This window comes from Haliotis rubra, unplaced genomic scaffold (genome assembly GCF_003918875.1).
Source record: "Haliotis rubra isolate DU_JTF1 unplaced genomic scaffold, ASM391887v1 Scf38, whole genome shotgun sequence".
In the NCBI taxonomy this organism is placed as follows: Eukaryota; Metazoa; Mollusca; class Gastropoda; order Lepetellida; family Haliotidae; genus Haliotis; species Haliotis rubra.
The window spans coordinates 544,176-554,822 of NW_025767057.1; positions in this window are offsets into that span (position 1 = coordinate 544,176).

Sequence of the window (10,647 nt, forward strand, 5' to 3'; positions counted from 1 at the left end):
TCACATAGGGCGTGACATAGTATTACGTGAAAAACATATTTCAGTTTTCTGATTTAGACACAACTGAACATAATATATTGTCACACATTTTCCATCTGTTTGGATATTCAGTGACAGAGCTTCATGTCTCCGTAGGTCATTATGTGGTGGTCGTGAGTGAATGCTGTATTGGACCAGACACAAAGATATTACAGCCGATGTAATCTAGACTACGTTTATCTGCAGTAAGTAACTAAGCCCGGACCAAACAAAGCAGAGACGGAGGCGGACGACACGGAATCACTCAGGTGACTCATTAAACCGCCAATTCCATGTCAGTTGGTTCTCAAAGGACGCAGGGTTCCTTTCTCCTCCAGATCCGAATGGGGTCAACTGCTCTAGTGTATTCCACCTGCTGAGCTCAAACAATACCGGAACGCATCTCACAGTATAGCTCCAATATAGGGGGCTCCATTCTCAGATTGAACACTTCGAGTAGTGACCTGAATCCACTCAGACCCAAATACCAGTGAGGTTAAAATGCGTGTGCTTCACTGATCCATGGGGTCCAAGGAGAAGATAATTTTGCATTTTTCAATGTATTTCGTTTCTGAATGTGTGAGTGAGTATTGGGTTGCTATTGTTAATGGTAAGCTGCTGTTTGTCATAACATACCATGTGTATATACTTCTCATCAATCTGTTGTGTCATTGCTCAGAAATTGTTTGATCAAGGTTACAACATTCAAGGCCTCAGAAAAGCTTTCAAGACGTTTTATGGTAGACATGTGGAAGAAATGTCCAAATTTGATGCATCAGTGACAAAAATTATGTCCGATGAAATTCCCTATTTTGACTTAAACCATACGTTCCAAAATCATTTCAGGTGAACAAATGACTAGGCATAGTATATGTTATTGACGGGTGCCATCGGTGCGGCAGGATACGCTCACCTTTCGCGAACACCTGATAGCATCACTATTCCATAGTGATTCATAAAAACATGCTCTGTTATTGTATCACATGGTGACAATCACTGGATTGTCTTGTTCAGACTCGATTTGTTTACAAAGAACATCATACAGCTGTAATAGTGCTGAAACAAATATCTGTACAATCGACTCTGCTGATTTTCTTAGGATAGTGGAAGGGGTTTTCTACGATTCTATCTACAATATATAACGCTTTATAAAAAAATACTTTGTTTTCCATAACGCCATACGCTTCGTTATAGATCACGCATAGCTTGTAAAAGAATATGTTTCTTCTGCAGACAGGTATTTGAAGTGCTTAACAACACTTGGGTACATTTGATTTGAATACGAGACTATACGGCGTTTTAGAACAAAGAATCATATAATAGTTTTGATAAGATAAGATAAGATAAGATAAGATAAACTTTATTGTCCCGCAAGGGAAATTTGTCTTGCATTCAAAGAGCCAATACAACTATCTGAACTATCATAGTTATAGCATGAGCACATTTTCATGGGAGATGGTTCACTTCAGTTTGCATATATTTCTTCCATGGAACAACATTACATAACTATATATTTCACGGTTCGATACCAAATGTAGACGCGTCATCTAGATTGACAGGAGTGAAAGCATAATGTTTCCAACGACCACTTACACCACGCGATCAGCTCATCATGACGTGACTGAAGATATATATATATATATATATATTTCGCGAGGTAAAGTACTGTCGGCGTGTTTGATCTTTTGGCAAAGCTTCTTGGAAATCACAATTCAGTCTGACTCTAACTCTAGCGGGAACGAGTTAACATATCGTCTCTGGTCAATCACACTTCATTCCCTTACAGGAGAATTCCCCAGGGATACATAGTTGGACAGTTTCTGGAACATCTTCAAACCTATTGGACAAAATGATATTAGGGTCATCCATTCTGGGTTTTTGTTCTAATCACGGTAGATAGCCATTACCTATTATTCATGTAGTCACGTATATATGTAAACCAATATAGAGAGATGAGAAAAATGTTTGAAATCAAAATCATATTTAGTTTAAGGTATACATTTCTGAGGTAATTTTGTTCTCATTCCAATACATCCTATAACATACCTATACATGTACATGTAAATCTGACCCGTAAAGATCGGGTTAAAATTGATCTTCAGCAACCCATGCTTGTCGTAAGCGGCGACTAACGGGATCGAGTGGTCTGACTCGCTGACTTGGTTGACACATGTCATTGTATCCCAAATGCGTAGAACGACGCTCATGCTGTTGATGACTGGATTGTCTGGTTCAGAATCGATTGTTTACAGACCACGGTCATATGGCTGGAATATTACTGAGTGTGGCGTTAAACAACAGCCAGGCAACCCTCGTCTTAGGATGGACGAGTGGACAGTTTAAACCCAAGGCTACCCTACTGCCCTTGAGAATGTATGCGGAGTGTCATTCCTTTGCACAACACAACCAGAACACACACCTTTGATTTGTTTGTAAGTGATAGAACACAACACAACCAGAACTCACACCTTTGATTTGTTTGTAAGTGATAGAACGCAGTTTGTTGCGTTAGTCATCGACATGGCTTGTGTCTCCTATTAGTCATATGCGATGAGGTTCTCATGATTTGGCGAATAGAGGAAGAAAACATTAATTTTCTGTGGCACTTTTGATTTCCTACAGTATATGTATTGCTTAGAGAATAGGATATTTCATAATGTTATAGCACTGATTACTCTATTCTTTTAACGATAAGACGGTTTCTCGTATATCTTCTATTTCAACAGCAAAGTTTATCGTGACATGTGAAAATGTCAAAACCCTCCAGGAATTCCAAAATATGCCTATTACATTCACAATTTCCTAATGTAAATCTAATCGTGTATTTCCTTTATCGGCACGAGATAGTTTAATCCAAAACATAATGCCTCCTAACTACAGTGAAGCTCTCTACCTAAAGTCAGAAATTGAAAGAAAGTATCATGGGATTAATCGTTAAATGTACATTTTGTCATTGTTTATAAGAATGGCAATCGTTCCCCTATTCTGCACAGAATGATACTTGTAATTCGACGTTGTACACACGATTGACGTCCTAAGATAGACAAAAATCTTCATTAACTAGAAAGTAAGGAAATCTCTCACTGCGTAACGGGACCCACAAGTATTTGCTCAGTAAGATACAGAAAGTGCCTAGAATGAAACGAATTTGGGTTAATAGTCGGATGATAGCATCAAGACCTTTCAATGTTGCAAATAGCCTAATATTGGGGCACCTGCTTCCCATTCTGCCTGATAAAAGCTTTCTAAATAGGTTAGGGGATTCTCTTTGAATGGAACTCCTCGATAATCGTGTATCTAACACGCTAATCTTTATATAAAGGCTGGCCATATAAGACGTTTTGACACGCGCTATATGACCTTCAAACGTGGAAAAAGAGCATGCGCGGGCAACCGTCAAGATGTATTCTGGCGTGTTCCTCCCTAATGTGGGTTACACTGTACAGGACACTTCCTCTTCGTTGACGAGGACAGCAAATCAAGTGTGTTTTACACTAGCACTTCATGTTCTTGGTAATAAGTAACGACAAGGTGGACTATTATTGGTCATTTAGTCATCTGATGATTGAACTCCATGATAAGATTTTTAACAGTATATATTGTGTATATGAGTGTTGATTTGTGTATATCGACACCCGATCCCAGTTAGTCAGGTATTTCGGCAAGCGCTGTGATCAGCTCGTCAAAAGGGAGTATGAACTCACACCAAGCACAATTAGCATCTCGCTTTTCGGGCATATGCGTGTAGGTTCGCAGAATGAATATAACTTCAATGACAACTTTGTGATAATCAAGTGGAAACTAATCACGAGTTCCCGGACACGTGGTTTAATAGGGCCTGATATTGTTCCGTCGGCAAATGAATCGTAGGTGACGATTAGATAATTGGGTGATTAGACTCGTTTGATTTCATTTGTAGGCGCTCATAATATCAGTCGCCCGTGTGGTTTTCACAGATTCGATTGCATCCCCTCTTTATATGGCTGCAATGCATGTGTACAGAAAACGTAATTACAGATATTCAGTGCTATAAAGGTTTACGTTTAAGAGATTAAGTTACTAGAGCGAATAGTGAAGATCTGAAATATTTATATATTGAAAGCCTGATTGTTTTGCCAATATTCCCTTAAACTCATAACATTCTGTGTTAAGTGATAGGGCAAAATGAAGCACTTAGACACTGCAGAATGTAAGAAATAGTGCAAATCTGGGCTCCTAACATATATACGATCCTTTTCATAATGGACACTTATTTGTGCAGAATTGCAACGATCTTTGAGTGAGGTCAACGACCAACCATTCCAATCTCGAAGTGTAGCTGGATAAACAAAAATTATAAAAAAGAACAATAGGTGGTTTAGCCATTTACAATACCGATTAATTGTTGATAATTTATATCGGTTGATTTATGAGGTAGCTATGGCAAACAACAGCAAACTGAACTGATTTTATCGCTGACAAGAGCATAGGAGCTTCGGTCATTTGGCCAACATTAGTTAGAGTTCCTTACAGAAACCATTGACTAGCTGCAACGGTGACAGGTGCCATAGCTTACAACCTGACAAAATTATATGACTTCCAAATGGAAGGCAATTCTGTCACAATAATAAAAAAAATGGGAAATGTGCATGCGTCGAGAAACTGAAAACCACCACGTGAAAGATCTGCAACCATTCCCGAGGGTATTTGGCTTTAATACCCTCGGGGTAAGAAACGTTTATGGACATATTAATGAAAAGTTAAAATTGACCTCTTCAGTAAAGTTTGAAATGTTAGTTGAAACATATACCATCTTCTGAAGCCTTGTCAGACGCAACAACAACTTAGGACGATGCAAGGAATGCACATCTATATTTTTATCTTTGAAGACATGAGTAGCCTCTTGGATGAAATTTGTGTTCTCACGCCAGGATGATGTGTATGAATAGAAGTTAGGAATTCTGTTGTTATTTAGCCCCGTGCGTTAAATGCTATTTACTCTCTCAAATTTCAACGTGTTTGCTGCCAAGATCAGCGTCTTGAAGAAAGAACTACAAGCTTGATACCTCGTGTTGTTGGTGCGAGACATATAATATCATAATCCCCAAGCCTCGAAGCGTAAATATATATTCTGTCGCAAATGATTATTGATTGTATTGACTAAATCCAAATTGGTTGTGAAACCGGCAAAGGCATCCCTTGCAAATAGTTACAGTTGAATAACTTTTCGTATTAACTGTAAAACCGAAATGTATTTTCAGTTCTTTATATCAAATCTTTCAAATCGGGCCGGTTTCACATTTCAAACGACATTTTACTTATAACGATTGCCCTCGCAATAATGGATCCATTTTTCTCACGTTGTCATACTCAATATGTCAATTACGAGTGGGAGGGTGTTCCACATAGCCCTTTCTAGGAGGTTGGCTGCTACCAGGCATTCGCTACAAGAAACTCAGGAACACTTCGAGTAATCGTGAAAACATTGTACAATAGTTCTCTGAGAAAATGAGTGTTGGTTTAGGCCGCATTGAGCAATATTCAACCTTCAGTGAAGTCCGCTTACCAGTAGATTACTGTTTGCAAGGGTTTCAGACATACATTGAACCATGTTCATGATTCCTTAATATGGAAAAGTGTTAATCCTGACGAGAACGGAGTAATGGTATTTTCCTTCATATCACGAAAAGAGATTCCTGTGGCCAATGCCTGATAGGCCCGAAACAACTGTAGCATGAGCAAAGCAAGTTATATTCTAGTTTTATGTTTTACACGCAAACGACCATTAGTTATTCTCACACACTTAACGATATCCACCTGTTTCATATATACAATGGGTTAATGAAGGTCATTATCTAGCAGTAGTGAGTAAATGTTGTATTGAACCAGACGCAAAGATATCACAGCTGATGTAATCTTGTCTACGTTTGTCTGCAATAAGTAACTAATCCCGGACCAGACAAAGAAGTGGTCGGAGATGGATGACACAGAAACAATGAGATCGGCACTCACAGGACATTCTGCCTCGAATCCCAATTGGATAAACTTTTGATAGTATACACAACACATTAAGCTCAAACAACTTCGAAATACTTCTCACAGTTTAGCTCCTTTAAAAGTAAAATCATTGAATTTCTTGTATCAGACTCTTTGCGAAGTGACTTGGCTAGTGCATATTCCTGACTGGATACCTACTTGAAGGCCGAGTGAGATTTGATCACTGTGTGTGTTATTAATGGTAACTAGTATTTGAAGTCTCAGCTTCACTGATCTAGTCGGTGTGGCAGCGTACGCTCACCCTGTTAGTGAATGCCTGAGATCATCACTATTTCATAGGTCCCTAGTATGGTGATCTACCCTCAGTTGCTGGTGATCTATAGCCTGTTTTTTATATTGTAGAACTATGTATAGTATATATTTTTAAATCGCATGCAAGTGTTAAAGCTCTAACTGTGATATTCTAGTTCTCTTACTGTCCTTTGCAGACATATTTTAAGATAAAACATTATAAATTATTTAAATATGAACCTTTTAAGTCACGATATGGTTGAAATATTGCCAAAGTGACCATAAATGTTAACTCACTCACTCATGATAACGCACTATTTGATAGTGATTCATAAGCACATGCTCTTCCTTCGAATTTCAAGCTGTAACTCAATGTATGGTCTGGTCCAGAACACTCGATTGTTCACAGCGGGAATACTGCTGAATATGGCTTCAAACAAGCATACTCATGAAATAGTCAGAATTCTACAATCGACTCTGCTTGTATAAATTCTCTTATGAAAGTGGAATGGATTGTGAAGCGCGACTAGAGACAATATACAATATAACCTCACATTGCATTAAAGGCCAGACAATAGGGAAATAGATTATGCCCTGTAGATTCATATCCTATATGTGCTTAATCGTTTCTTTAGCAGCTTAATTTCGTATGATAGTATTCTGTGAAGACTTCAAAACTCTTTGTGCTTATCATCGTTTACTTTCCCCTCAGACGACAACTGGTAATAGATCATTCAAGTAGACATGTCCCTGGTGAATGTATGTTGTACATATATGTGACTCCTAAAAGGCTGCGGACATTACGTTTCTCATATACCATCCGTTTTACTCAACAGTCCATCCAAAATTGTCATCTGGTGTACTGTTCATGGCATATGTCATCCTTATGATGGTAAATTGTTTCCAGTTCTTCATCCAATGCACATGAGTATTGGAACATGGGAATAAACATCTGAAAGCTTTTCAACGTGGAGCTGGTGCTGGTCACCTTTGATAGCAATGGTTTAGTACTATTTCACTGTTTATACGACAGGATGTTATTCACAGCCCTGTTACACTTAACACTAATCTCCAAGCTGTTGCAGTGCGACTTATTCTGGGTGTAGCATTTACGTTATGCTCTCTGTATATTCCGCCTTCATCGAATCTTCAGCTGACTGATCTTCAATCACTCTATGATCAACTCCCAAAGCCATGTGTTATTATGGGTGACCTAAACGGTCACAACCCACTCTCGGGCAGTACTAACACTAATACTAAAGGCAAAATAATTGAAGATTTCATTTCTAATAATGACCTGTGCATATTTAATGATGATTCAAGCACCTATCTGCATCCTGCAACTGGCACTTATTCTTCTCTGGATTTGTCTCTTGCAGATTCTAACCCCTGAATGAATTTGATTGGTCTGTTCATAATGACCTTTGTGGAAGTGACCACTTCCCAACTAGCCTTTCAGAAATAACTCCATCTGATTCTCCATCGTATACAAGATGGAACTTTTCGAGGGCTAACTGGTCTTTATATCAAACTATATGCAAATCGAAACTGCGACCTGAATGTTTCAGTGATATAACTGATCCCATTCAAACTTTTGCCGACGTTTTAAATGAAATAGCTGATGAGTGTATTCCCAAGTCCTCTACGACTCCACGTGTACGAAAACCATGGTTTAATACAGATTGTAGACAAGCCAGAAAAGCGAGGAAAAAAGCCGAGCGTTATTTCCGCCATCATCCAACTGTCCATAACTTAAATAAATGTAAAATACTCAATGCAAAGGCGCGTCGTACCTTTAAACAAAACAAACGACAATCTTGGAGAAATTATGTCTCCAATATTAATTCACGCACACCAATCTCTAAGGTATGGAACATGGTTCAAAGAATTAACGGCAAAGGTTCAAAATCTGCTGTTCACCATCTTAAAGATGGCGATAATTTAATAACTGACAAATCTAAAATTGCAGATAAAATTGGCGAAACTCTTGCCAAAAATTCATCATCGGCAAATTATGTCCCTGAGTTTCAGAGATATCAGAAGCAACAGGAAAAGACAAAACTTAATTTCGAATCACATAACGGTGAAGATTATAATGAAGTGTTTTCATTACATGAGCTACATACTGCTCTTGAGCAAGCTCATGACACTGCAGCGGGTGATGACAATATACATTACCAGCTACTGAAACACTTACAGGAACCATGTCTGATGACACTTTTAGATATATTTGACCAAATATGGACGTCTGGAGAATTTCCTCCGTCGTGGCGTAATGCCATTGTAGTCCCTATACCAAAACCTGGCAAGGATCATACAGATCCGTCGAATTACAGGCCGATCTCTCTAACTAGCTGTGTTTGTAAAACCATGGAACGTATGGTGAATAATAGATTAACTTGGTATCTTGAAACCAATAACCTTAAAACAAATATTCAATGTGGTTTCAGTAAAAACCGTTATACCATTGATCATTTGGTACGTTTAGAATCCTTTGTTAAAAATGCTATAGTAAATAAACAACATGCGGTATCAATTTTCTTTGATCTTGAGAAAGCTTATGATACGACCTGGAAGCATGGCATTTTGAAGGATTTACATGATTTTGGTTTGAGAGGCCGTATGCCTCTTTTTATATCACAATTTTTAAAAGACAAGCAATTTCAAGTCCGAGTGGGTTCTACCCTGTCTGACCATTATAATCAGGATCAGGGTGTTCCACAAGGAAGTATTTTGTCTGTCACATTATTTAGCATTAAGATTAACAGTTTATCCAAGGTTTTAAACGATTCAATTGATGGATCACTTTTTGTGGATGATTTTAATATTTCTTGTCGCGGTAAAAATATGCATACTATTGAACGGCAACTGCAGTTGTGTTTAAATAAAATAAATAAATGGTGTCTTGAAAACGGCTTTAAATTTTCTAAATCCAAAACTAATTGTATACATTTATGCCGTAAATATAAGCCTCATAAGGACCCAGAACTATCTTTAAATGGCACTCCCATCAAAGTTGTAAAGGAGGCCAAATTCCCATTTAACATTCCTGCCACATATTAAATCCCTTAAAGCTAAATGCCTGAAGGCACTCGATTTGTTAAAGGTTGTCTCCAATTCAAAGTGGGAGGGGATCAAACTACCCTCCTTCACTTATACCGATCATTGGTACGATCTAAACTTGATTATGGCTCGATCGTATATGGCGGAGCCTGCAAAAGCAACCTTAAACTACTTGATTCTGTTCACCACCAAGGTCTAAGACTTTGTCTTGGATCATTTAGAACTTCTCCAGTTGATAGTCTCTATGTTGAGGCAGATGAGCCTTCTCTTTCCCAACGCCGTATTAAATTATCTTTACAATATATTACCACACTATATTCTAACAAGTCTAACCCTTTTATTTCTTCAATCCTCTTTATGAGGATTTGTATAACAAAAAGCCTTCTCTTGTTCCGCCTCTTGGGCACAGAATTAAACCAGTGCTTTCTGCTGCCGGAATTGAGCTGGAGAATATATCTCCTTCTCGTCTTCTTTTCTCCTCCTTGGCAATTGGTGAGGCCAGACGTTTACTTAACATTAACCACATTTAAAAAATCCGAAACAATGATTTACAATATAAACAACAAGAATTTAGTCAATTCAGAAATAAATATAATACATATAAATCCTTATTTACAGATGGATCCAAGGATGGTGGCATTGGGTCCAAAACAATGGCTTCTCGACTACCAAATAACAGCTCTATTTTCACAGCAGAAGCTAACGCCATATTAACAGTTCTTAAATATATAAATAAACACCGTAAATATAAACAATACATCATCTTTTCTGATTCTCTTTCGTGTCTTCAGGCTATTAAAAATATTTCTTGTAAACATCCACTTTTATTAGAAATTATTGAATTGTATAATCAGCCGGCTACTGGATATCGTCTTTTGTTGGTTACCCAGCCTCGTTGGCATTTCTGGGAATACAATGGCCGATCTTGCTGCTAAGGCAGCACTCAACAAATCTGTGACACCACTTCTTATTCCATACTCTGATTACAAAGCTAGCATTAGAATTTACATCAGTGATCTGATGCAAAAGAAGTGGGACACCCAAGTAGGTATTAATAAATTACATGCAATAAAACCTTATATTGGTTACACCTACTTGGGTTGTCAGTCCAGATTTTGAAGAGGTCATCATACGACGATGTCGTATTGGCCACACAAGATATACCCATGAGTGCCTATTAAAAGGTGAGGATCCTCCGTTTTGTATCCCTTGTGATGAAAGAATCACGGTCAAGCATGTCCTGCTTGACTGTGTTGAATATTCCATCACAAGGGATATCTATTTTAAAGTAAAAACTAT